Here is a 25,054-nt window from a genome sequence, read left to right as displayed (position 1 = left end):
TATGATGTGTCAGAGCCTAGAGGTACTAGTTATACTAGCTGATGCCCGCGAGTGCGACTTCGTCCATGTGGAGTTAGGATTTTAATAATCCCATGGGAACTCGTTGATTTTCCGGGATCAAAAGTAGCTCATACTACTCTTCAGGTCTTTAACTATACCCATACAAAAATCACACCGATCCATTGCTCCGTTGCGACGTGATTGGAAGACAAAACAAGAAACAAAGTCACTTTGGCGTTTATAAAATACGTTATGTCTAAATAATTAGATTATTCGAAACACAGACGCCTCCACTTCGCTCGCCTCCACTTGAGTTGTAACCCACCCTTATATTTGACGCGTCAGAACTCAAGAGAGAGCCCAGAGGTGGGAACACAGTTTACGAGGGTAACGTAGCAGGAAGGTTAGGTAATAGTTATGGCCCGTTAACATACGACATTAATATAGGACGTCTCCAAATAAAGAGATTATTCGAAGCTAGACGCCTCAGCTCCATTCGCCTCCGCTCCGCTCGCCTCCACTCTAGTCGCAATCACCCACCCTTATGTTTAATGTGTCAGAGCCCAGAGGTGCGAACACAGTTTACGAGGGTCACGTACTAGGAAGGCAGTAATCGTAATGGCCTGTTAACATACGACATTTATATGACGTCCCTGGGGATGCCTATTGCCTATACAGCTTGAAATAAGAATAGGCTACAAGTATTATAAGTATCAAAAAAACCGGTCAAGTGTGAGTCAAATTCGCACACGAATGGTTCCGTGCCAACGTACAAGATATAACACTAGCTACTTTGTAATGTTTTAATTTAAGTACATGGTGGCCATTTTGAAATTCGTCACGTTGGTTTTTTATTATTTGTTGTTATAGAAATGTCGGCAATAGAAAAACTCTGTGTGGAAATTTCATCTCATATTACAGTTACTCATATACAGCCCGTTGACGGACAGACGGACGGACAGCGATGGCTTATTCGGGTATGGAATCTTAAAAGATAATATGTACCTACTTAGAAAGGCAAAGGTGCGCATAGTTTCCGATACTTGTTCCTATTTGTGTAATTCTTCCGAGTCTCGGAAATGAAGTTAAGCTGATGCGACGATAGGTATCTCGCGAAGGTATAAGACCCGCAAATTGCTATTGCGCTCAAACCATGTCTCATTAACATCGAAATGACTTCAAAATGACGTCATTTCGATGCCGAAATGAAAATATACCATCAGCTCGAAACAACAGTCTAGTGCTGATGTCACTAAAATGAAGGCCACGCGCATTAGCAATTTGCGGGACTTATAACAGATACCGTCTTGCTTTTATAAACGCTCAGCCTTATGCAAGATAAATTCATACTAGAAAATTTTGCGGTTCATAAGATACAGCCCGCTGACAAACAGACATATGGACGGACAGCGGAGGCTTAGTAATAGGGTTGGCACACTTTGGGGAACCCTAAAGAGTGAAATAAGTATGCTAAATCCTTAAGTATACGGACCCTACTCAAAGAATTGTCGGTGAAACCCGCGCAAGCGAATGTCCATGGGGAATTTATATTGGTCTTATTCACATTTACGACGCGTCGCGTATTGGAAAATTGGATCCGTTCCGCACTCCCCAGGCCCCAGTCTTAGCTGAAATGAAAATAAAGAAATATCATTAAACTAGTAGTCCGTGTATCTTCTTCTTCTAAATAATATATAAAAGACTGACTGATTGACTTATCTATCAACGCACAGCTCAAACTACTGGACGGATCGGGATGAAGTTTGGCATGCAGATAGGTATTATGACCGCTAAGAAAGGATTTTTAAAAATTCAACCCCTAAGGGGGTGAAATAGGGATTTGAAATTTGTGTAGTCCACGCGGACGAAGTCGCGAGCGTAAGCTAGTTTAGTATAAGATTTTACATCTCACCAACGCTGGTAAAATTCAAGCGTCGTGTATACTTACTTTTACATTTTGATTCTCAAAGTACCTGACGTAAAGGTCTGGCGGCACCGGGATCTTGGAATCGAAAAAACCAAAAAGCATTTATTAGTATGTTGCTAAAACTTCAAATAAGTACTTGAAACATACGAGAACAGAGAAGAGAACAGCGATAACTGTGGCGAGACCAATCATAATTAATCTATGCTCATTATGCTTTACAATTACTATTTATGCATATAAAATTCAAAATAACAAACGGGGGACCGGAGGGCTGGCAGTTACCTCGGTCAGCATATTAGTCTGGCCATTCAACGAGGTAACGCTGCCAGCGTTCTGGGCACCCTGCCTCGTTGCGGTGGTTAAGATGATATTTTCGATCTGTAATTTTTATGTTCTAGAATAAGTTTGGTATTTTTGTTTATTGTATTTTCATTTGCATATAATAATTGAATTATTAAAAGCTTGCATTAGTGCTTTAGGTAAAATAACAAATAATTATAATTTTACACACTTAGGAAGCAGTCTTGCGGAGTTTATATGGAAATCTTTCTAAGGAGAAAATATGTGAGCTGTTTTTTAATCCAAAAAACGCTACTACAACCTATATACCTCACCTATGGGAGAAATTGTTTTAGTACCTACCTACTTACTTTTTAAAAGCAAGGTTCCGATATCAAATTCTAGCACGTGAGCTACTGGTTTAATTTTGTTGCCATCAAATCTATGTACCTAGACATATTATACTACCTACGTATATACTATATCAGATCATATTACAAGTCTTTCACATTTTATCAAGTAACTCTTTTCCTCACCTCTTCAGATAGTTTACCTTTCCGTCTGTGTGTAAGTTTTCGGGTAAAATTGCAAAGAGATTATACGATTCTTTGGCCGACGCGCGACGCAAATGTCCGAATGGAATTTATATTGTGTCTTATCTAGTTAAGGCGCGAACACACGAACAACTTATACATTAAATACCCGCTACCAAAGGAGATGTTTCAAAAATGAATGGGATCTTGTACAGTATACTGAAAAATAGGTTATACCTATACCTCAAAATAGTGTTTCAAAATAACATTTTCACTTCACATGCTCGTAAAGTTCTTCTTTATTCGGGCTGTAAGCGGACTAAAACTGCTTTTCATGCTCTTGTGCATAAAGTGTTTATAGATAAACAAGAATCTATCTGATGACACATGAATGTCACAAAATAACATTGTAAGAATGTAATTTCTATAGTGTCAGTAACATTTTTCACTTATGATCGGTCGAGAGACCTATACAACCTCATCACAAAATTCTTTGAATTTCACGTTAGACATGTATAATATAAAATTATTATTTTTTTATTTGCGAGGAAATGAAGTCGGGCGAGCATAAAATAAACTAGAAATCAAAGCGTCCAGCTCGCCCGACTTCAACATAATATATACCTACACGTGTAGAAACTAGAAACAAAAGTTATTTTTTACTTTGTAGTGGTTTTGGAAGTCGGTTTTTTTAATAACTTTTTTTATATATATTAGATAAAGCTTGCGGTTCCTGATTTCCGCAAAGTACCTACCTTCCTAGCGCGTGTTTCTATCCAACAATTTATTCGTATGTTCGAGCCCTTAGATCTCGGGACTCCGATTGGAAAATCGGATTCGTTCGACCCCGGTTGTAATAAAAGTGCGGTGAAATTGGAGATTATTTGCTCCTCGTGAACTACTTGCTTTAAATCCTTCAAGGATTTCCGAGTGTTGATAGCAGATAAGTGATCGAGTTTGTAGTGAGGAACTATTGGTAAAGGTGTGTACTTGAAATGAAATGATATATTTTTCAGGGATTTGTATGTAAACCCTTGATCCCGGTGTAACTTTGAAACTATATTTAAAAATACTTTAACAGAAGTCTGGTAAACCATAAACATAGTAGAAAGTAGAGACTGGAAAAGTGCGGCAAATTCAAAAATATTCATTATGCCAGCCCCGAAATCTAAAATAATATATAAAATGAAAAGGTGACTGACTGATCTATCAACGCAAAGGTCAAACTACTGGACGGATTGGGCTGAAATTTGGTGTGCAGATAGCTATTGTGATGTAGGCATCCGCTAAGAAAGGATTTTTGAAAATTCAACCCCTAAGGGGGTGAAATACGGAACCCTAAAAAATGTAAATTGGGGGCCTGGGGGTAGCCAAAATGGAATCTCGCATCCCTAGCAAAACTGACCCGGGCCGCCTTTGAATTCCAACTCAATACAATTATTATTGAACCGCAAAGCGAGTGGTCGGTACCAATTATCCACTCGATGATCGCGATGGTAATTAACCAAACAATTGATTGATTAGTCGATTGTCGTGTAGTGCTGAGTAGTTGACATCGTGATGATTATGTGTTTCATCTCGTATTAATTAAATATAGTTTATTATTAGAATTTAGAACGCTGCTGCAAGTTGTGTTATTAAAAGGTATTAACCACTTTGATGAATAATCAGTACCCTTATTATAAATGCGAAAGTGTATTTGTTTGTTGGTTTATTGGTTTGTTTGTTTGTCCTTCAATCACGTCGCAACGGAGCAACGGACCGGCGTGATTTTTTTGCAAGGATATAGTTATAAACCTGGAGAGTGACATATAGGCTACTTATCCCGGAAAATCAAAGAATTACCACGGGATTTTAAAAACCTAAACCCACGCGAACGAAGTCGTAGGCATCAGTTAGTAGGTAGATAAATCAGTTCGCTTGTATGGAGTGTCGAGGGTGTGTCCATGATAACCACCCACCACGCAAATTCGTGATTAAAACTTCGGTCATAAAAATATTAAAAAGCTATAATGATATTGTCAAAGCCCCATAAAATGTCACATGAATCCCGGAAACTGATCAGCATTTTACCATAACAATGATGAGTAATGGTAATAAATTCGTTTAGCGCGGGACATCAGAGAATTACCATAATCATAAAAGAATGGTGAACCATCATTGAGGGTTGTTGTACCGCTTAGTGTATGGTCGTACCATTATAATGGTACCATAAGTATCAGTATACTGATACTTATGGTACCATTATGGTACATATATATGGTACCATAAGTATCAGTATACTGATACTTATGGTACCATTATGGTACATATATATGGTACCATAAGAATCAGTATACTGATACTTATGGTACCATATATATGGTAAAAGGAAATGTGAACGGTCTCGCTGCAGTCAAAGTCAAAATCAAAGTCATTTATTTAAAACTAGCTTATGCTCGCGACTTCGTCCGCGTGGTCTACACAAATTCCAAACCGTTCAATTTTCAAAAATCCTTTCTAAGCGGATGCCTACGTCATAATAGCTATCTGCATGCCAAATTTCAGCCCGATCCGTCAAGTAGTTTGAGCTGTGCGTTGAGTCAGTCACTCAGTCGCCTTTTCCTTTTATATATATAGATTAGGTACCATTGTATACTTTTTGAAGTCAATTCTTGAATATGTAATGGGATATTTTAAGTAATGGATCACCATTTAAATAATCACTAAATTGTGTAAATATTAATTATGAAATCTTAAAACTAAAGCCACGAGGGTCCCTAACATGTCCTGGGTCTGAGAAGTTGCTTTATGAGAGTCACAAATTCTCAGATTGCTGAAAATCTATACTAATATCACAACAAATCCAAATCAACACTCGAGAGTGATAATATCACTATTCATAAAAATGCCTTTATTAATTTGTCCTTCAATCACGCCACAACTGATCGTCGTCTTGACATTTTGCATAAGTATAGACAGTAAAAGATTTGGAAGAAACACACTTAGGCTACTTTTTATCGCGGAAAACCAACCAGAGTCCACAGACAAACTCAGAGAGCCCTATTTCAAAAATCAAAATCTATGCGGACGAGGTCTCGAACCTCCAGTGGCCCTACCGCGGTTGTTTGACAGCTACAATGTCACGATCGCAATCATCTCTGATTGGTTAATGTTCGCTCACTATTGGCCACAATGCATTGTTGCAACAAGAATCGCACAAATTCAGCCAATCAGAACAATTGAGATTGTAATAATGATTGATGCAGGTTTTAGACAATCGCCCTGCAGATAAACTTTATCTAACAAATTCGGACGTTATGACAGTTTTTGTATGGGGAATCTGTCAAAATGACAAATTTATTCGTTAGATAAAGTTTATCTGGCAGTGGTAAAACATGCCCTTAATTTTGCACAAACGGTTAATAAATTTGAAATAATGTAAAAACATGTATATCAGAGGAACTAGATGCAGCTGCAATATTCTGAATAGCCCTCAAATGCATCATTTCCTAGTGCACTCCACTTTGCAGATTATGCGATATTCAACTCTAACCACTTACAAATAAAGTACGTTTTTGTACTTGAAGTGTTGACGATTAAATCTGGTCTATTTCTTGCTTTGCCTTCTGAAATCCTGTTCGCTTTGGAATGTTCGTAAAGTGGATTTAAAAGGAGCAATATTGGAAACAGCTGTTACGATGTGAATAAGGTCTTCTCATTTCAATTTGTTCCTTTTTGTTGCATTAAACTTACTTACCGATGTGGTTCCTTCCTCATTCTAAGGGTTTGCATCTGGGGTGTTACGAATATCCGCAACCGCATCCGCATTAATTCAAACATCCGCATTCGCATCCACATCAATTAATGCGGAGCTTTTACGAATGAAAATTTTCACTGAGTGTGTACCATTTCTATTGCCGAACAATAAATACTTAATAAAAATTTCGAAATGGCCGCCATGAAACTGTTATTTCTTGTACGATGGGACGAAAACCTTCGTGACGTGGCGGGTTACGTGCGGTTGTGCGGGGCGTCCCCTCTCCTCATACCCCGATTGCCATCTCAATTCGGATGCTGTCAATGCCATGTCAATGCGGACTATTAATTTGTGGAAAAATCATTTCCACTTCTTTCTCTTGGCCACCGAATTCACGCACGGGTTTTTTCTGAGTTTCAAAGCTAAACTAAGTTAACATAAAACTCGTAGTTCATCTACTGTTAGGTATATTATACCTACCATATATAAGTACCCCCTAGAACTGAAAGTAGGTCGAACCGCATGTGGTTAGTACTTGCATGAGTTAATATCGGAGTTCGCATGTTTGTTTGATGCTAGATCATCTCTGCTTGCGAGTTTTTAAGTGCTGTGGTGGTTACTACAATAGAAACTAGATGGCGCTGTTCAATCGATGACGTAGTCCCGAACAAATGTACCGCCGATAGTAATCGCACTAACGGAGTTTTCCGCAATCTGGACTATATATAGAAGTTTCAAGACATAACCGTCGGCCCAGCTGGCGCTACCGAGCACAAACCAACCGCTCGGTGGGAGATCTCCCCTTTGGTACGGTCGAGCCTGCACACCGCTCCCGTACAGTGCTTTGTGTTTTTAGGGTTCCCATGTCAACCTGAGGTCTGACGGAACCCGAGGATTTCGTTTTCTATCATTCAATTCCCTATTTTGATCCATCAACTTTAAACTCAAACTCGAACTCGAGGCTTACACTTTAACTTTAGGTCCTTTGAATTTAGGTTCTGTAGATGTAGTCGAGATGTGGAAACTCGTGCTTACCTGCTGTATTCATATTGTTTGTAGGGTTCCGTACTCAAAAGGTGCCAACGGGACCCTATTATTAAGCCTCCGCTATCCGTCCGTCCATCAATCCGTTTGTCTGTCAACGCGCTGCATCTTGTGAACCGTAAAGGTAGAGAGCTGAAATTTTCACAGAATGAAAAAAAATACTTAATGAAATTATCAAAATAGCTGCTACGATAATTTAATAGTTACAAAATTACATTTCTTGTACGGTGGTAAGGAACCCTTCTTGTGCGAGTCCAACTCCCACTTGGCCGGATTTTTCACCAACTTTTGTCGGACCAAATATTTTTTAAGCTTTTCGTCCGCAAACAAGGGAAGCCCTACCAATTGTAACATATTATCGTAACGTCCAAGCCGCCATAACTCACGGAGTAATAAAATATTATGTGGTCTCTTATACCCATTCATCATAGGAACTGCCGGAGCGTAAACATGGCGTAGCGTAGCGCACGTTGTTTCCTTGATTGTTTCGTTGTAGAGCTAGGTATACGCATGCGGGCGAAAAAATGAACTTTTTACTTAAAAAAAAACCGGCCAAGTGCGAGTCAGGATCGCGCAATGAGGGTTCCGTGCTACAGTCGTATTTTTTCGACATTTTGCAGGATAATTCAAAAACTATGATACATAAAAATAAATAAAAATCTGTTTTAGAATGCACAGGTGAAGACCTTTCATAATGATACCCCACTTGATATAGTTATCTTATTAGAAAATTGTAAATACTATCTAATTATTATTTCATGACCACAATTTTTTTGTGTGATGTAAGCCTAAATTCACGGTTTTCAGATTTTTCCACAAATGTCAGCTATAAGATCTACCTACCTGCCAAATTTCATGATTCTAGGTCAACGGGAAGTACCCTTCTTAGGTTTCGTAGGTTCTTTCTTTCTTCGTAGGTTTCTTGACAGACAGACGGACCATACTGATATTTTTAGGGTTCCGTAGCCGAATGACAAAAAACGGAACCCTTATAGATTCGTCATGTCTGTCTGTCTGTGTGTCTGTCTGTCTGTCCGTCCGTATGTCACAGCCACTTTTCTCCGAAACTATAAGAGCTATACTGTTGAAACTTGGTAAGTAGAAAAACAATAAATTTTGGGGTTTACCATACTTAGAACTGAACTCAATTTTTTTTTTCATCAAACTCATATGTGTGAGCAATCATGCGGTAAGTGCGGGACGAAGGAGCGATACGAACTGACCTTTATGGTTAGGGCCCTATGCTGAAGAGCTTTTGATTGAGATCAAAAGTGTTGAACTACTGTGTCTCTCCTTATACTGTGGTGTGGGTGTAAAGGACAGTTCATGCTTGAAGGTCCACGATATATTATGGCCACAAAGCGAGTGCTAATTTTAGTGGCCGTAAATGACTGCGACTCAAACAGAACAATAAATTATAATATTTGCGTGGGCAGGGGACGCTTGTAGCTTGAGTGATGGCTTTGTTACGCCTACCTTTGTTAAACAAGAGATTGTCTACAGTATTATCCACATTCATCTTGTTTATCATTTGTAAATACATATAATGGGTCTCTATCTAAATATATCAAAGGAAAAGATGACTGACTGACTGACTGACTGACTGACTGACTGACTGACTGACAGATCTATCAACGCACAGCTCAAACTACTGGACGGATCAGGCTGAAATTTGGCATGCAGATAGTTATTATAACGTAGGCATCCGCTAAGAAAGGATTTTTGAAAATTCAACCCCTAAAGGGGTGAAATAGGGGTTTGAAATTTGTGTAGTCCACGTGGACGAAGTCGCGAGCATAAGCTAGTTTTTTATTTTTTATTTTTATAAAGTATATTAGCCATGATAAATTACTAATATTCCCTTTACCTCTCCAACTAAGCGTCAAGCTTGTGCTAGGAGTAGGTACGACAATATTATAGTGCAACCAGCGGGGCTTGAACCGTCGACCTTTCGGTTTTCAGTCCACTCCTTTACCGGTTGAGCTATTGAGGCTGATTAATAAAAGTGTTGGTATTTTGGTTTTTCACGCAGCAATGATGCAAAGTCACTAATAATAAACTCCTGAACAACAAATTCCTGAAAGGCCGACAACGCGTTGACGGTTCCTCTGATACTGCAAATGTTTGTGGGTGAAGGTAGTCACTTAACGTCAGGTGACCCGTTTGCTCGTTTGCTCGCTATTTTTATTTAAAAAAAAACGCAGAGTCACATTATATTATACTTGTAGTTGCAGAATGTTATTTAGTTTCAATATTGTATTGCTGGTCTAAAAATAAAATCCCATAAAATAAAAAATAAAAATAAAAACTTTAATCAATATAAAACTCATAGTAGGTAAATAATAGAAATGTAATAACTTCTAACAAATATGTAAATAGGCGTAACTAATATTATATAATAATCTAATTCAATGAAATATTATACTGTAAAGGACACAACTTAATGTTATCTAATATGAATATTGATGTATATCCTAATGCATGTTTTGGAAATAAAGGCTATTTTTATTTATTTTATTTTATTTATTGTATTGTTGGTAGTGTCGACAAAACAAACAAATAATTCATGAAATCTGTCGTGTGTATTCATCCTTAACTTGAGGCCAATTCGCCACAGCCGTGACAAACAAACCCACTGTAGTGTGGAGATCAATTCCATACACTCAACAAATACTATGAGAGCTGCTGCCAATTACTGTTTTCATATCAACGATACGAATCTTTGTATGACATCAATCAAGAGCTGAACTAATTTGTCTGAATTGTTTTATCATCGTCATCATTATCAAAACCTGTCGCCGGTGTACTACTGAGCACGGTTCTCCTCTCATTCTGAGAGGTTTAGACCACCACGCCTGGCAAGGACAAATTGGTAGATTTTGAGAATACTATGGAGAACTCTCAGGCATGCAGGTTTCCTCACGATGTTTTCCATTGCCGTGGCATGCCGAGAATCTTCTCTGGGACTAATAAAAAGACCCTACACACCGTTTGGGCATGTCAGGAACACAAAAGTGCACCCCCCAACTCGGGGACCCTTTTCAAACTTATCAGGCGACAGACTCCTCGTATCTATCACCGAAGCCCTTTTGAAAAAGGACCCTACTGCGACGGATGCCATGCAAGCCCCCTGAATGACGGTTAGACCTGCAAAAAGACGACCTCCCTGGCGCAGTGGTAAGCGCTGTGGTCTTATCAGTGGGAGGTCCCGGGTTCGATTCCTGGCAGGGTGTTGGAATTTTATAATTTCTAAAATTTCTGGTCTGGTCTGGTGGGAGGCCTCGGCCGTGGCTAGTTACCACCCTACCGGTAAAGCCGTGCCGTCAAGCGATTTAGCGTTCCGGTACGATGTCGTGTAGAAACCAAAGGTGTATGGGTTTAATAAAAACTGCCATACTCCTTCCAGGTTAGCCCGCTCCCACCTTAGACTGCATCGTCACTTACCATCAGGTGAGATTTCAGTCAAGGGCTAACTTGTATCTGAATTTAAAAAAAAGACGCAAGAATTTTCCCTAAGTCGACAAACTTTAATTAAGAGACGACCTCCTTTCAATTATCCCGTGTAACCTTTGGATAATTTTTCGCGTTCGTCCTTTTATGTAATTAAACGCCTTGCGACTTAATTATATTGATGGTAAAGGGGGTCTTAGCTCCGGTGGAGGGGAGGGGAGAAATTCGACCCTGCAATGTTTTCTCGTGTTCGTTCGTTTTCTTAGCAATGGGAGTAGATACCAGGGTTGTTGCAAGTTGAAAATACTATTTATTTGTTCATGAACAGTTTTTTAATGTGAAGTAACCACAAATTCACGATTTTCGGATTTTTTCTTCACTTGTGCTATAAGACATACCTACCTACCTTTCATGATTCTAGGTCAACGGGAAGTACCCTATTGGTTTTTTTGACAGACAGACAACGAAATGATCCTATACGGGTTCCTTTTTGCTTTTGAGGTACGGAACCCTAAAAATTAGTTGAACTTCAAACAGAATCGAGGTAGACACCGCCTACGGGAGACAGGATATCGCATTTGTATCGAGGTGACTTGAACCGGTAATACTAATTCTGTTTCCGTTTCGTGAACGACGCCAACTGAACGGATTTAGAAGAGAGCTTTGGATTTCTTTCATTATATTCGTATTCCTCATTTCTTAGGGTCGTCACTTCTTTCCATCAATCACATAATGGCAGGAGTTCTCTTGCGATAATAATGCCGTGGGTTCCCAAATCCTTCCGCATGCAACTCTTTTAGGTTTTAGTTATTATCAGATGTTAGAGATAATAATCAGGACTGACAGTTTAACCTGCTCTCCGAGGCAACGAAGAGGCCGGACTTCCAAAATCGGTCACCCATCCAGTTACTGACTTGAGTCACCGTTGCTTGAAAAACGCAATCGATTGATATCCATTATCAGAACTAGGCCAAACGTCCCTCTTCGGATAACAGATGACTTTCTTCAACGACTAGCTGATGCCCACGATTTCGGATGCGTGGTTTTTAAAAACCTATATGGTAAGTAGTATAGACTTACCTACTTGGAACTACGTTGGACTTACGTGGTGGTTTTTATTTAATTTGTAACTCTTATCGGTTTCTCACGGCATCATACCGGAGCGCTAAATCGCTTGACGGCACGGCTATGCTGGTAGGTAAGTAATCACGGCCGCAGACCAGCCCCCCAATTGTGTAAGAATAACCATTTCATGGCTATCGCAATCGTCAGAATTCTGCCCTTTGATTGGCTGTGAAAAAATGTAAACAGCGAATCAACCAATCAAATGGCAGAATTTATTGACGATTGCGATAGCCATGAAATGGTTATTCTTACACAATTGGGGGGCTGACCAGAGACAACTTATAAATTTGTAAATACCCAAATTGCCCCTGCCACATAAAATAAGACAACAACGTTTACCACTGCGCCAGGGAAGTAAAATTATTTCCCTTACCGAGAATCAAACCCGATTTTAAAAATTGATCGAAAATTCTATGATGGTGATATAAGGGTGGGGCAAAGTCGGAATGGATCTACATAATCATCATAATGATCAACCCATCGCCGGCTCAATACAAGCACGGGTGTCTTCTCAGAGTGAGAAGGGTTAGTACACTAGAAGTCTTGAAATTCATGACTTTATTTGAACAATATTCAGTATATTGCAGTCTGAAATGCTTGCACTGCCGATATTGAATATGCACCCCTAATATCAGATCCAATATGGCCGCTGTCACTCACAATATCTTTGAGTGCGAGAATTTAATAACGATGCAATATTTTCCCACAATTTTCTATAAAAGGACGTGACGAAGTATATTATTTTAAAATACGTTTCATTTTTCGTGTCGTCCACTTTTTTTTCAATATATTGATTGGGTTTCACGAAATAAATTTTTAGCATTATTTGGACTACCTGGTCTGGTCACTTTCTACCTGGTGCGCTGCGCTGGCCTTGATTGCTACGAAAACACGTAGAGCACCTTCGTAGCAGGCGTGTAGCTTGTAGTGAGCTACGAAGTCTTGTACTCCGTAATTCCGTGCATCGAGGTCGCTTGCATTACGGACTACGGTACGTCTACGTGACCAACATTTTAACATCTTTTCTGAAGAACTTTCTCCACGGTAACTTTTCTAGACTTAGTTTTTTTCTCTTTTGGTAACTTAATTTGCTGGGGCTACGATACGCCTAAGATAGTCAAACTTTATAATAATACTGGATGATGCCCGCAACTTCATAGAATTCGGTTACAGTTATTCGTGCGGGAACATTTTTTTTCAGGATAAAACGTAGCTTATGTATAAATTCAGCAAATTGCAAACGGAACAAAAATGTAACTCTCGATAAGAGAGGCAATAGGTACTTGCGCTGCCGGTCTTGGTGCTGTCTACCTGATATGACACGGGGCCAATGTGTCGACGTAATTCTAAGAATGTTAGCTAATGGACATTACTTACCTTACTGTTTAGAATGAACCTACCTTGTACCTTCTTCAAACAAACTAATTTACAAGTAGCTTAAAAAGTTTTCAAAAAAACTCCGACTGCAGTTTTCAGCCTGCGGATTTTATGCGCACATTAAATCGCATAAAATCCGCCATTTTGATTTTTTAAGAATTTTATTTCATTTACAAACTCTAACCATGAAGTCAAAACTGTAGTCCGCAACAGGGTGAAATTACAATAGGGGTATGAGGCAGGGGGACGCCCGCACCCCAGTACGTCACCCGCATTCGCCCACACCGGGTTAGCGCGGGAGCTGTGCGGGTGTGCGTTCCCTCCCCGATTGCCATCTCGACCTGTCGCGTAATATACCTAATTACGCATCATATTTTATCGAATTTGGTTGAGCCGTTGAGTAGTTACGAGTGGACATAGGGATGGACATACATATACAGTTCAAACTTCAAACACATAACCCTCCTTTTGGGCTTTGCCCCATTCGGGTAAAAACCTAATATTAGAGAGAAAAATTAAATTTTCTAATGGTAATTATTAATAATTTTTCCTCGAACCCAGTAGTTTCTACTTTCTAAATACAGTTCATTGTTAGATGAATAAACAAGGTTCACTTTAATGAACAAACGTTGTTCGAAAACTCTCGCAGCAAATGTTTCACTTAATATAACTCTTATCCCATGGGAATATGGTTGAATTTAGCCCGATTCTTGTGAAATAGACAGACAAATATATCTTGCCTTGGATCAGGGGCATTCGCAGTTACTTGACTGGCAAACTGTATATTACAGTAACAAGGTGTTTAGAGTTAAGCTCTCCAAACATTATGCTAGCACCCACTGAATTTTGTTTTGATGTTAAACTTAAGTTTGAAATAGCCTACAATCTTATAAACAAAATTTATTTATAAAAATAAAATACACTAATGTCAATAAAATAGTGCAATAGTTTTATACTTATTTAAATTAAAGCCCGCAATTAAGTACACCTGTAAGTTTTACTCACGTAAGTAGCTTCCATGTTTAACTTATAAATAAACTAGCTTATGCTCGCGACTTCGTCCGCGTGGACTTCACAAATTTTAAACCCCTATTTCACCCCCTTAGGGGTTGAATTTTCAAAAATCCTTTCTTAGCGGATGCCTACGTCATAATAGCTATCTGCATGCCAAATTTCAGCCCGATCCGTCCAGTAGTTTAAGCTGTGCGTTGATAGATCAGTCAGTCAGTCATTCAGTCAGTCAGTCAGTCAGTCACCTTTTCCTTTTATATATTTAGATAAATAAGCCTTTATTCAGACATGTTTCATTTTTACAATAATATTGTTAGTCGCTAATAACAGGTACAAGATTAAGAAATATTACACGGTTTTACATAACTATTATTTCTAAAGTAACTTATTTCTAACACTTGTAATATATTATATTATTACTTATTTATTAAGTCTTGTACTGCCTCGATAGCTTAACTTACGACTTTACTAATGGAAACACTCTTATACCTACATATAGATTCACGTCGTGAACGCTCCCGCATCGCGTCCCGCATCCGGCTATCATGTAGCCGTATTGAAAAAAAATAGAAAAACAATCCATCCAAACCGTGCAAGCTTTTACGAATCCTTTTTCTGTTATCTTCCGGTTTTTCATCCATGTGAGTCTGTTAAAATGTCGATAAATATAAATATAGGGTACGTGAATGGAAATATTCGCTACGCCGGAAATTGGGTCGCCGGTGTCGGATTGCGTTGTCGAAACTAGATCGATCGCCGCGTGTGGGAATATTCTTGCGAAATTCTTGCAATGGTCACAGAAAGTGTCTCTAGCCTAGAGATGGGTATTATTGCTACTTTAAAGGAGTCTCCGCAAGAGCCGGTTCCCACTTGTCATCTGTCGGGCTTGGATTTTAATCGGATGTTCCAGTGGCAGCACATTTTTGACAAAATGTTCTGCCACTGGAACATGCGATTAGAATCCAGGCCCAATAGACTACAAATGGGAACGGGCTGTCTCTCGCTCTAAACAGATGTAGTTTGATTCTCATTTGAATAATTAACCGATCAAATTCGATGGCATTTTATAGACACGTTCTAGATATCTACTAATATCTAAATCTGTAGTTTGCAAGTTTTCCGTAAAAATAACTAAGTAGTTTTATAATTTCACGGGTTTAAAGATTTGCATGTAAATTATTAACAGCGTTCGTGTGAGATGACTCAGTCGCAAGCGCGCAAATATTATTACGTAGTCCTTACTTATAATATTATGCAAAAATAACAAAATAATATTAATTGGAGTCTTAGTGCTAAAAAAAAATTACGCGACATTTCACCGCGATTTAGCCTCATCTGGTGACAGAAGGGCTGGCTCATTTTTTGCGTAACGGATCAGCCTGACTGTCTAGCGCGGAAATGCAGCCAGTATTCTTGGCACCATTCCACGCGTGCATGATTTGTATAGTAGTTAGATAAGGCTAGCTTTAACTTTTATTGTATTATTTTCATTAAAAAAAATAACATATTTATGATTATTATAAACTTTAGAGGAGGTGCATGCTCGGTGTATTTTTATTTTTTATCGCCGCGCGTAGTTATCTTTACACCGCCTGCAATAAATAATAGCCGCTTACCGGAGGATTACCGATTAGAAACGATCGGACACACACACACGGATCAATATTAAACACACATTGCTCGGAGCTGCAACACAACAGGATTCATCATCATGATCAACCCATCGCCGGCCCACTACAGAGCACGGGTCTCCTCTCGGATTGGTAGACTTCACGCATCTTTGAGAAAATTATGGAGAACTCTCAGGCAAGCAGGTTACTTCACGATGTTTTCCTTCACCGTTAAATGATATTTAATTACTTAAAACGCACATAACTCCGAAAAGTTAGAGGTGCGTGCCCGGGATCGAACCCCCGACCTCCGATTATAAGGTGAACGTCCTAACCACTAGGTTATCACAGCTTAAAAACAGGGTTGGCTTGTCTTTGTTTTCACGTAGGTCGGTGAAGTCACGGTCCGCGATTGACCATACCTCAATCAGCTAACCGTTATTTTTCCTAACGACTACTGAACGGAACTCTTCATACATCTGCAGCAAATCGATCGCGGTTAGTAAGTATATTAGCTTAGTAAAAAGTTGACTCAACATATAGCATATGATAGGTACATTTTCATTTCTTCCCTATTAGAAACAGGTTAGATTCCGGTAAAAAAAATTGCTACGCGCCTAAAGGAGACCGACCAGTTTTGGGCCAATTCTTGTTACAGAAAAAAATATGGAAAAATCGTACTCAGGCGCGTACAGACCTTAACAATCAATGATTTTAAGCTTGTATCGTGGTTTAACGACATATTTTAATGTATATAACGGGTACATACCACGATTAATTTTTGTTTTCATTTGTCGATATTGCAACCCATTTGCTCAACAATCAAGTCGGGGGCTCTAGAAGTCTACACTCAAGCATGCCCCACAGGTGTTATGGTAAAGACGGAACTGGCTACGATGAACGGGATGATGCCATTAATAAGTATCAAACAAAAATTTGGGCGTTTCATCAAAATAGGCACAAATAAGATACTTGACCCATCGAGCCAAAGAAAGAGTACGTCGCTTTTTGCGTTTACTGAAACTTGCCATGGCTGCCTGTGGGAATTTTATTAATTAAATAGTTCCCCGGCCGCCGCCGGCAACGTAAAAGCAAATTACTGGAAGCTCTAAAGCAAACTATTCTTCTTAACTACTTTCATACTGCTCTTTGAACGTTGTTACATTATATCGCATCATCGACCACAATACAGGGTGTAACCAGAACGCTAGCAAAAACTTAGCGTTATTGTTATACTACCTGAACACAATGCAATACCGATAACCGTTTGCTTCATTGTGTTATTTTAGTCATTTAGTATTTTTCAAACCCGCAATGTATAGCGTTCAAAACTCGGGACAATGCCCCACCTACGACGCGATATTGGCCATTCATATACCGACTAACGAATTCTTTGATTTAGTAGCTTTTACATGCTGTTTCACATTTATGAAATTAGTTTTTTGTTTTTTTTTTTATTTTGTCTTTTGCAGTCTTTGTTTGGGCTTACGAAAGGTTTGTTAAAAAAATATTTACTCAAATGTACTAGTATTAATTAGCTCTATTATCAAGTGATTAGCTTGATTATCATACATCCAAGCAGTCACAGTAGTAGCTATGTAGTAGCAGATATACTTAGTACCAAAAAGTCACATTGCACATCGCGGGACGCGGGAACTAGGTCACAGTGGGCGAGGTCAGACTGCGACTGAGAGGCGATTATCGTTTCCGGACGTGACAACATTTGTTTTTACTTTTTTTTTGGGGAAAGGAAAAATACTGTCGGTATTTGTAAATTTTTTGACACCAAGCAAGTAGCGCGCCAAGTGAAGTAAGCATCTGAGTCCCTCTTCTATGTCGCGAACAGTAATTGAAAATTTAATCTCGACGGGCGCGTTCCCAGCGGCGAATATTGGCAGAACCGTTGTGTTACGAAATAATACCTACAGTGTACATCGAGATTGTTACAGTACGTGGCAGAAAGTAATGTACACTGGCCTTTAGAATAACATTTCGGCTTTGTAGAGCGTTGTCTCTGTCACTCATACCTACAGTGCGACAAGGCTCTCTTGGCACTTGAATGACATTGACAGGGGGGCGCTGTTGGAGAACAAAGGCTTAGAATTTTCATACAAGAACAAAGGGGACATTTGAAGGCAACGTTAGTTCCGATTTTCGCCACGCGCCAAGATAGTCTTGTCGCACTGTATATGACGTTTTGTCGGTCTCAACTACAGAGACAATGCTCTACAAATCTCCTTCTAAAGGTCGATGTGCATTACTTTCTGCCGCGTACTGTACTACGGAGTAAATAGAAGCTGACTTGTTAACGGTGCATTACAGCTTAATTTAAAGCTTGCCGTCGTGTAAAATTACCTTCAATATTAATTTACTCGCTGATGCCCGCGACTTCGTCCACGTGAAGTTATTGAAATCCTTTTGAAACTCTTTAATTTTCCGGCGTAAGAATTAGCCTATGCAGCTCTCCAGGTCTTTAAAACTGAATCTATGCAAAAAAGTCCGTTGCTCCGTTGCAATACAAAAATTAAGTATAGTCCGTTCTGATGACTGCTCACGCGCCATTTTAACTCTATGAGTCAACGGAGTCAACAAACAAACACACTTTTAGATATAATATGGGTAGTGGTGGGTAGTGATTTTTATAACTTTGCTTTGTTCGTATTTTAATTACATTGGTAGGTAGGTATATAGTCCTTAAAAATAACTCCCCACGTGCCATTTTAACTTTTCTGACAAATTTCATGTCTAAAGTACGATTTGTCCTTATTTCAAAGGTAAACCGTTCTTTTGACATGACTGTTGACCCATAGAGCTGAAAAAGCGCGTGAGGAGTTGTTTTTTACGCATTATAACAGATTTTTCTCCTACTTCCAATTATTGTCCAACTGAGTTGAAATTATAACAAACTTGTGGTTGGATAATCGTGTTTCGACTTTGGAGTTTTAGACATAATGTAGGTTACTCGATGATGCCCGCGACTTCGTCCACGTGGTTTTAAGTTAAAAAAAAATTGTACCTAGTCCATTGATAACATTAAAATAACTTTAGCAGCGAAAATTGTTTCTTCGTAGCGGATATTCCTTTGTTAGATTCTTCGACCGCCTGTTTCGATTTTCTGAGTGTATTTTCCGTTTGTATGCACTATTATTGTACACAGAGTTGGAAAAATAGCGTTCTATTCAGGAAGTTAGCTTGGAAAACGCCGATAAAGGAGTTAGTGGGGCGATTCTATTTCTTTTAGATTCGGATTTGCTTTATATAAAATCTCTAAATAGTTTCTTGTTTTTCCATGATATAAAAGGATAAACTTGAAAGCATCAAAGGATTTATGATTGAGTGATATAACAACTAGGTAGGTAGGTACATCATAAACCGCTGCACTGGGTCTAGAAACTTGAAATTTTGCATTTAGCTTCTCTCTGTAAATCCACATTAAGATAGGAGTTTGAGAAATTCCAACGGGTTTCTTAAAAACTTAAATCCACGCGAACCAAGTCGGGCGAATCACCTGAAATTTGGCATGCAGATAGCTATTAAGACACGCATAACACGTGAATTCGAGGCGCATTCGCCTCTTTTGGACAAGGTCTGAATCCAGGCAGATGCAATCGCGGGCAGAATCTAGTCAGTACCTCAGTACCTACCCTTATTATAAATGCTAAAGTGTGTCAGTTTGTTAGTTTATTGGTTTATTGGTTTGTTGGTTTGTTGGTTTGTTGGTTTGTCCTTCAATCACGACGCAACGGAACAACGTATCGACGTGATTTTTTGCATGGCTATAGTTTAAGACTTGGAGAGTGACATAGGCTACTTTTTATCCCGGAAAATTAAGGAGTTAAAGAGGATAAAAAAACCTAAATCCACGCGGATGAAGTCGCGGGCATCATCTAGTTCCCATTAAAAGTAATTAGATACATACAGATATTAGCTCTCGCTGTTGGCTTCCCGCCAGTTTCATTGCCTTGCTTTAAACAGATAAAGTTGAGTTGAACGGTTCTTACGAAATGTTTATTGCACTGCTTTTATGTCCGTGTTAGTAATATTTTATTGTGCTTTGTGTTCTCAAATGAGGTGGATTTTGTACAATTAGTTTTTCATTTGTTACATTTTAAGTTTTTAATTTCCTAAGATCTTACTAATCTCTACAGTCGCAACGGATTTTAATGCACTTTCATCAATATATACTTGTAAATTAATTAAATAAGAAACATGATTAAATGTAAGATAGTATATCAAAGTGGTTTTCATTTTAACAGTAGTTATTAGAAAGTTTTGATCTATAGGTAGATGCTTACTCACACCACATTGACAGAACCGATTTGCCTGAAATTTGGACTGGAGATAGCTTTTAACCTGAATTGACGCAGGGCTACGTTTTAAGCAATTAAATATCACTTGCTTTAACGGTGAAGGAAAACCTTCCTGAGAAAACCTACATGCCTGAGAGTTCTTCATAATGTTCTCGAAGGTGTGTGAAGTCTGCCAATCTCTCAGGTCAATCTGTACTGGCCAGCGTGGTAGATTATGACCCTTCTCATTCTGAGTGGAGTGGTGAGAGGTACTTAGTGTACCCGTAGTGAGCCAGCGACGTTGTTGTTGGTGATGAAATTGTTTGTCCTTTATAAAGGACAATGACCATTGATTGATATATGGGCGACAAAAAGACCGTGTTTACCTACTTCCTATGATGAAATTACCTCATCTCTGACTCTAATTAATTACACTCAGTCAATGGCGAGCTGTAAAAGCCTGGCGCCTCGCCAGCCTCATTGGCTGCCATAAAGGCATTAGTTTTATAAGAAATGTTATGAAAGAAAATTCTTAGTTTTATTACTTCGTCGGCTCTTTGCTCTTGTTCTTTGTGAATCATTTGCTCTTTAAAACTTCCAATACATGACTGGGAACAAAGTCAAAGTCAAAGTCGATTTATTCAAAATAGGTAATAAAGTAATAAATTACTCTTTTTGATAGTCAGATGTTGGATTTGTAAGTTATAGTGGAGATAATTATTACGCAAACTTATTCACACACATTTACACACTTTCGCATTTATAATAAGGGTACTGATAGAAACGTATTCTCTGCAAAGATATTTCTAAAATAATTCAAACCTTTGCCTGCGATTCTTCGTATAATGAAGCATCTTCCCGTCCCACGTACCGACAGACGGTATAAAACGTATATAACTGGCCGTTGTTTCGAACAGCTGAATTAAACGAGAGGAACGTTCCTTTTCGCTGGCGTAAAAGATTTATTTCAAAGATGGCGGACGTCCGGACAATATTCGCAAGATTTTAAAATAATTGGTCACTTCGTTCAAATTATTTAGCTACTATTTCTGTTTGCAGGGAATAACGGAACCCTTATAAGATCACTTTGTTGTCTGTCTGTCTACCAAGAACCCTACGGGGTACTTCCCGTTGACCTAGAATCATGAAATTTGGCAGGTAGGTAGGTCTTATAACAGATATTAGGGGAAAAATCTCATGTCTGCTACAAGACCTACTTACCTGCCAAATTTCATGATTCTAGGTCAGCGGGAAGTACCCTGTAGGTTTCTTGACAGACCGACAGACAGACAGACAGACAGCAAAGTGATCCTATAAGGGTTCCGTTTTTCCTTTTGAGGTACGGAACCCTAAAAATGAGCAAAAATGTTTCTGCTTAGCTAATTTAGATAAAAGCTACAATAACTGCATCCCGAAAACGGATGTAGGTCACTTTTTATTCAGGAAAATTGAAAAGATCCCACGGGATTTCAGAAATCCTAAACCCACGCGGACAAAGTCAGGGGCACTACTTACCTACTATAAGTGAATATACGAAAGTACACTAACCACTAACCAGTCAAAGTGATGCCGCCATATTTTTGTTCAGATAAATTCAATTCCTTTCCCGTGTTTAATTTCCATTTTTCCATTACGTAACGGAGAGATCGCGATTCAACAGAGGTTACTTTCGTTCCAAACCCATTTGAAATTAAACCAGTAGTTGGGTGGAATTGTATTTTGGTGATCGGAATCGATATTTCTTAGTATTTCACCTCGAGCTCTCACGAGCGTGCTGCATACAAACGTAATTTGAGTCTCATTTGAAAATCAACCAATGTAGATGAATAATTTATTTTAGCCATATAGATTTATTACCAATTTCCAGAACACATAAGCTTGAAGAGTTTATAAATGTCCTTCATAAAGGACATACAATAAATCTGTTTGTACAGCGCATGAGTAGGTATAGTACGCGGCAGAAAGTAATGTACATCGACCTTTTGAAGGAGATAGCAGATTTGTAGAGCTTTGTCTCTGTCGTTGAGACCGACAAAACGTCATATAGGTATGAATGACAGGCTTTTTAGAGCGTTGTCTATGCTCTACAAAGTCGAAATGTCATTCTAATAGCATTTAATTACTTTCTGTCGCGTAATGTAGGTAACCATTTTTCTATTTGTGGGGTTTCGAAGTTACACGGTTTACAAGATTTGTGTGTAAATAATTGAGCCCGTATAGCATTGAAACTCAATATTTTTACCAAAAATCTAGCAAATCACAGATCCAAATACGTACTTCTTAGAACGCGCCTACAAAATTTCACTGAGTTTGATTGGTTAATATCAAACTACGTGTGTATGAAACGCTAATGAGTTAAGAGTAGACGTACGCTTTTCTTAAAATAAATCATACGCCTTTGACAAAATATTGTTTTTTATAACTTTGAAGTAATATAATACCTACGTAAATTGAAAAATGATTACTTATTGTAATACTAGGTAGTTATATTACTCATACGCTGTGTTACAAGTAAATTTATTTTATGTCCTTTATGAAGGACATTTATAAACTCGTTAAGGTTATGTGATTCTGGAAATTGGTAATAAATCTATATGCGTAAAATAAATTATTCAATCTACAATTTATACATAAGAAAAGATCTTACGAAAAGACAATTTAATAAGAAGAGAACAGTCCAATCAAAAATTAGGTTTTGTCCTTTAAAACGACTGCATTTTTTTTAAATTTAATGATAGGTATACACAATGTATGCTACGCTATATAAATGATAAATCAAATACAAATACAAATACAAATTTCTTTATTGCGAATCTGGGTAAACAGTGGAGATGTTACAAAAAACAAAAAGGTACAGCCAAATTCTGCCTATTAGCATGCAATATGTTATGATATATACCGAACAACGTGTACATAGTTTTGATAAAATTAGCCAAATTAAATACTTACCCTCTAACAAATAAACCTGGAATAGCGGTGGAATAGTTATACTCTGTTTTGTCTTTTTCCTTCAAATTTCAAATTACTGATGACAGAGAAAGACAAAACAGAGTATAACTATTCCACCGCTATTCCAGGTTTATTTGTTAGAGGGTCAGTCACAAAAGAATAAAAAACAAGATAATATTTAATACAAAATATGTCAAAAGGTAACCATCAATACAACCTAAAGGAAAAAAATGTCATCTTAGATATTCGTCAACACTATAAAAAATATTTTTAATTAAATATATCCTTTTATAATATCCTTTTATAATTTCCGAAATTGTAACAATGATTGCTTTTACGGTACCGGAGCTCGTACGTAACAGTTATAGAACAAAGTTGCAGGTGGAAATACCTATAGAAATTACATTATTTTGATTTTTGAATGTACTTTTTTTTTAAATTTTCTAAGACAGGTCAGAAGAAGAATGCTCAGAAAATGGGCCGTAAAAAGGTATCAGAGACAGAGATTTATTTATAAATAGAAGTATAAATTTTCATCAAAGCGGAGTTTTTAAGGCATATTTATTTATTTATACACGAACATAGCAATCATAATGCGTGTAGGAAACCACCTCTATTGGCGCTCCAAGCAAACCAAGCGGCCGTGTCTGCGCATATTCACTGCCTGGTTACATACTATAATTTAATATTTCACAGCCACAGGCTAAATAATACAGTAGGTCTACAATCTGCATTCTACACTGGCGCTATTTGGTACATGAAAATTGCAAATAACTAGACGATATTCCTAAAGCAAGCCATATTTTTTCAAAAGAAATATTAACTTTTAGTTGAACTATCTAGTTATTAACTCACTTATAAGGCCAACTAATGGAATCGGTTTTCTTCTTTTTTAGAGTGCCGAGTCTGTTTGTCCGTCCCTAAGTGACTCACCCAGTTCCATTCTCATAAAATTATTGAAATTATTTTATTAGTGAAGTACGTTATATACAAAATCTCAAGTTTCTTTTACCAACGATTTCAACTGTAAAGTATACATACTTTGATTTGCCAAATAGTCAGTTTCTCCTTTTATACATTACATAGACATTTAAGAATCAGAGCAAGAAATCCTAATTATGAGATAACAATTTTCTAAATAAAAAAAATCATTTTTTATTCTTTGTAATAATATGATTAGCAATAAAGATGTTTAAATAAATAAGCATCTAAATAATTTTAAATACATATCAAAAATTGCGTGACCGGCAGGAATCGAACCTGCATCTTCTGGGTTAACTAAAAAAAACACTAAAAATTATAAAAAATAAGCATCTGTCTACATATTTAGTTGCATGGTAATAGTATTACGCCAGATGTTTCAACGCAAAGACGTGCAATTTTTAAGAAATATCTAAAGCGAAACTTAAGCATTTTTGTCAGCGATTCATGCCCTGCAATTGGCCATATTTTGGCGTATTCACCCGGTGGATACAAACCATAAATTTAATATTTTCCCAACGCGCTGCAGGCTAAATAAAACAGTAGATTTATGACTCACGGTATGCTCGCTTGCAAAATTTTAAAACATAATTTTGTGTGTTTGACTTTAATTTCTGTTTAGCTCAGGACATTAAATTAGGAGGAGGAAGGAAAATGGTTTGATAAATGGGTAGATGTAAAATAATTATAAATGTAGCTGAAAGTTTATTTACAAAGTTCAGAGTGCACTTATTATGAAT

At 37.9% G+C, this 25,054-nt stretch overlaps 1 protein-coding gene and 1 long non-coding RNA gene across 2 annotated transcripts in view; one reads left to right on the top strand and one right to left on the bottom strand.

Annotated features, from left to right (window-relative positions):
• Positions 1-25,054, top strand: part of mAChR-A (muscarinic Acetylcholine Receptor, A-type) — a 78,750-nt gene that overhangs the window by 22,791 nt on the left and 30,905 nt on the right. The window lies entirely within an intron of this gene.
• Positions 1,313-7,882, bottom strand: LOC138403000 (uncharacterized). The gene is made up of 4 exons (XR_011237309.1): positions 7,738-7,882; positions 7,514-7,654; positions 1,949-2,002; positions 1,313-1,628 (listed from the first exon to the last, which is right to left on the bottom strand). It is a non-coding gene; the product is annotated as an uncharacterized lncRNA (long non-coding RNA).

The sequence above is a fragment of the Maniola hyperantus genome, chromosome 11, assembly GCF_902806685.2.
Source record: "Maniola hyperantus chromosome 11, iAphHyp1.2, whole genome shotgun sequence".
Taxonomy (NCBI): Eukaryota; Metazoa; Arthropoda; class Insecta; order Lepidoptera; family Nymphalidae; genus Maniola; species Maniola hyperantus.
The sequence above is the reverse complement of the archived record's forward strand: the minus strand, read 5'-3'. Positions and strand labels throughout refer to the sequence as shown.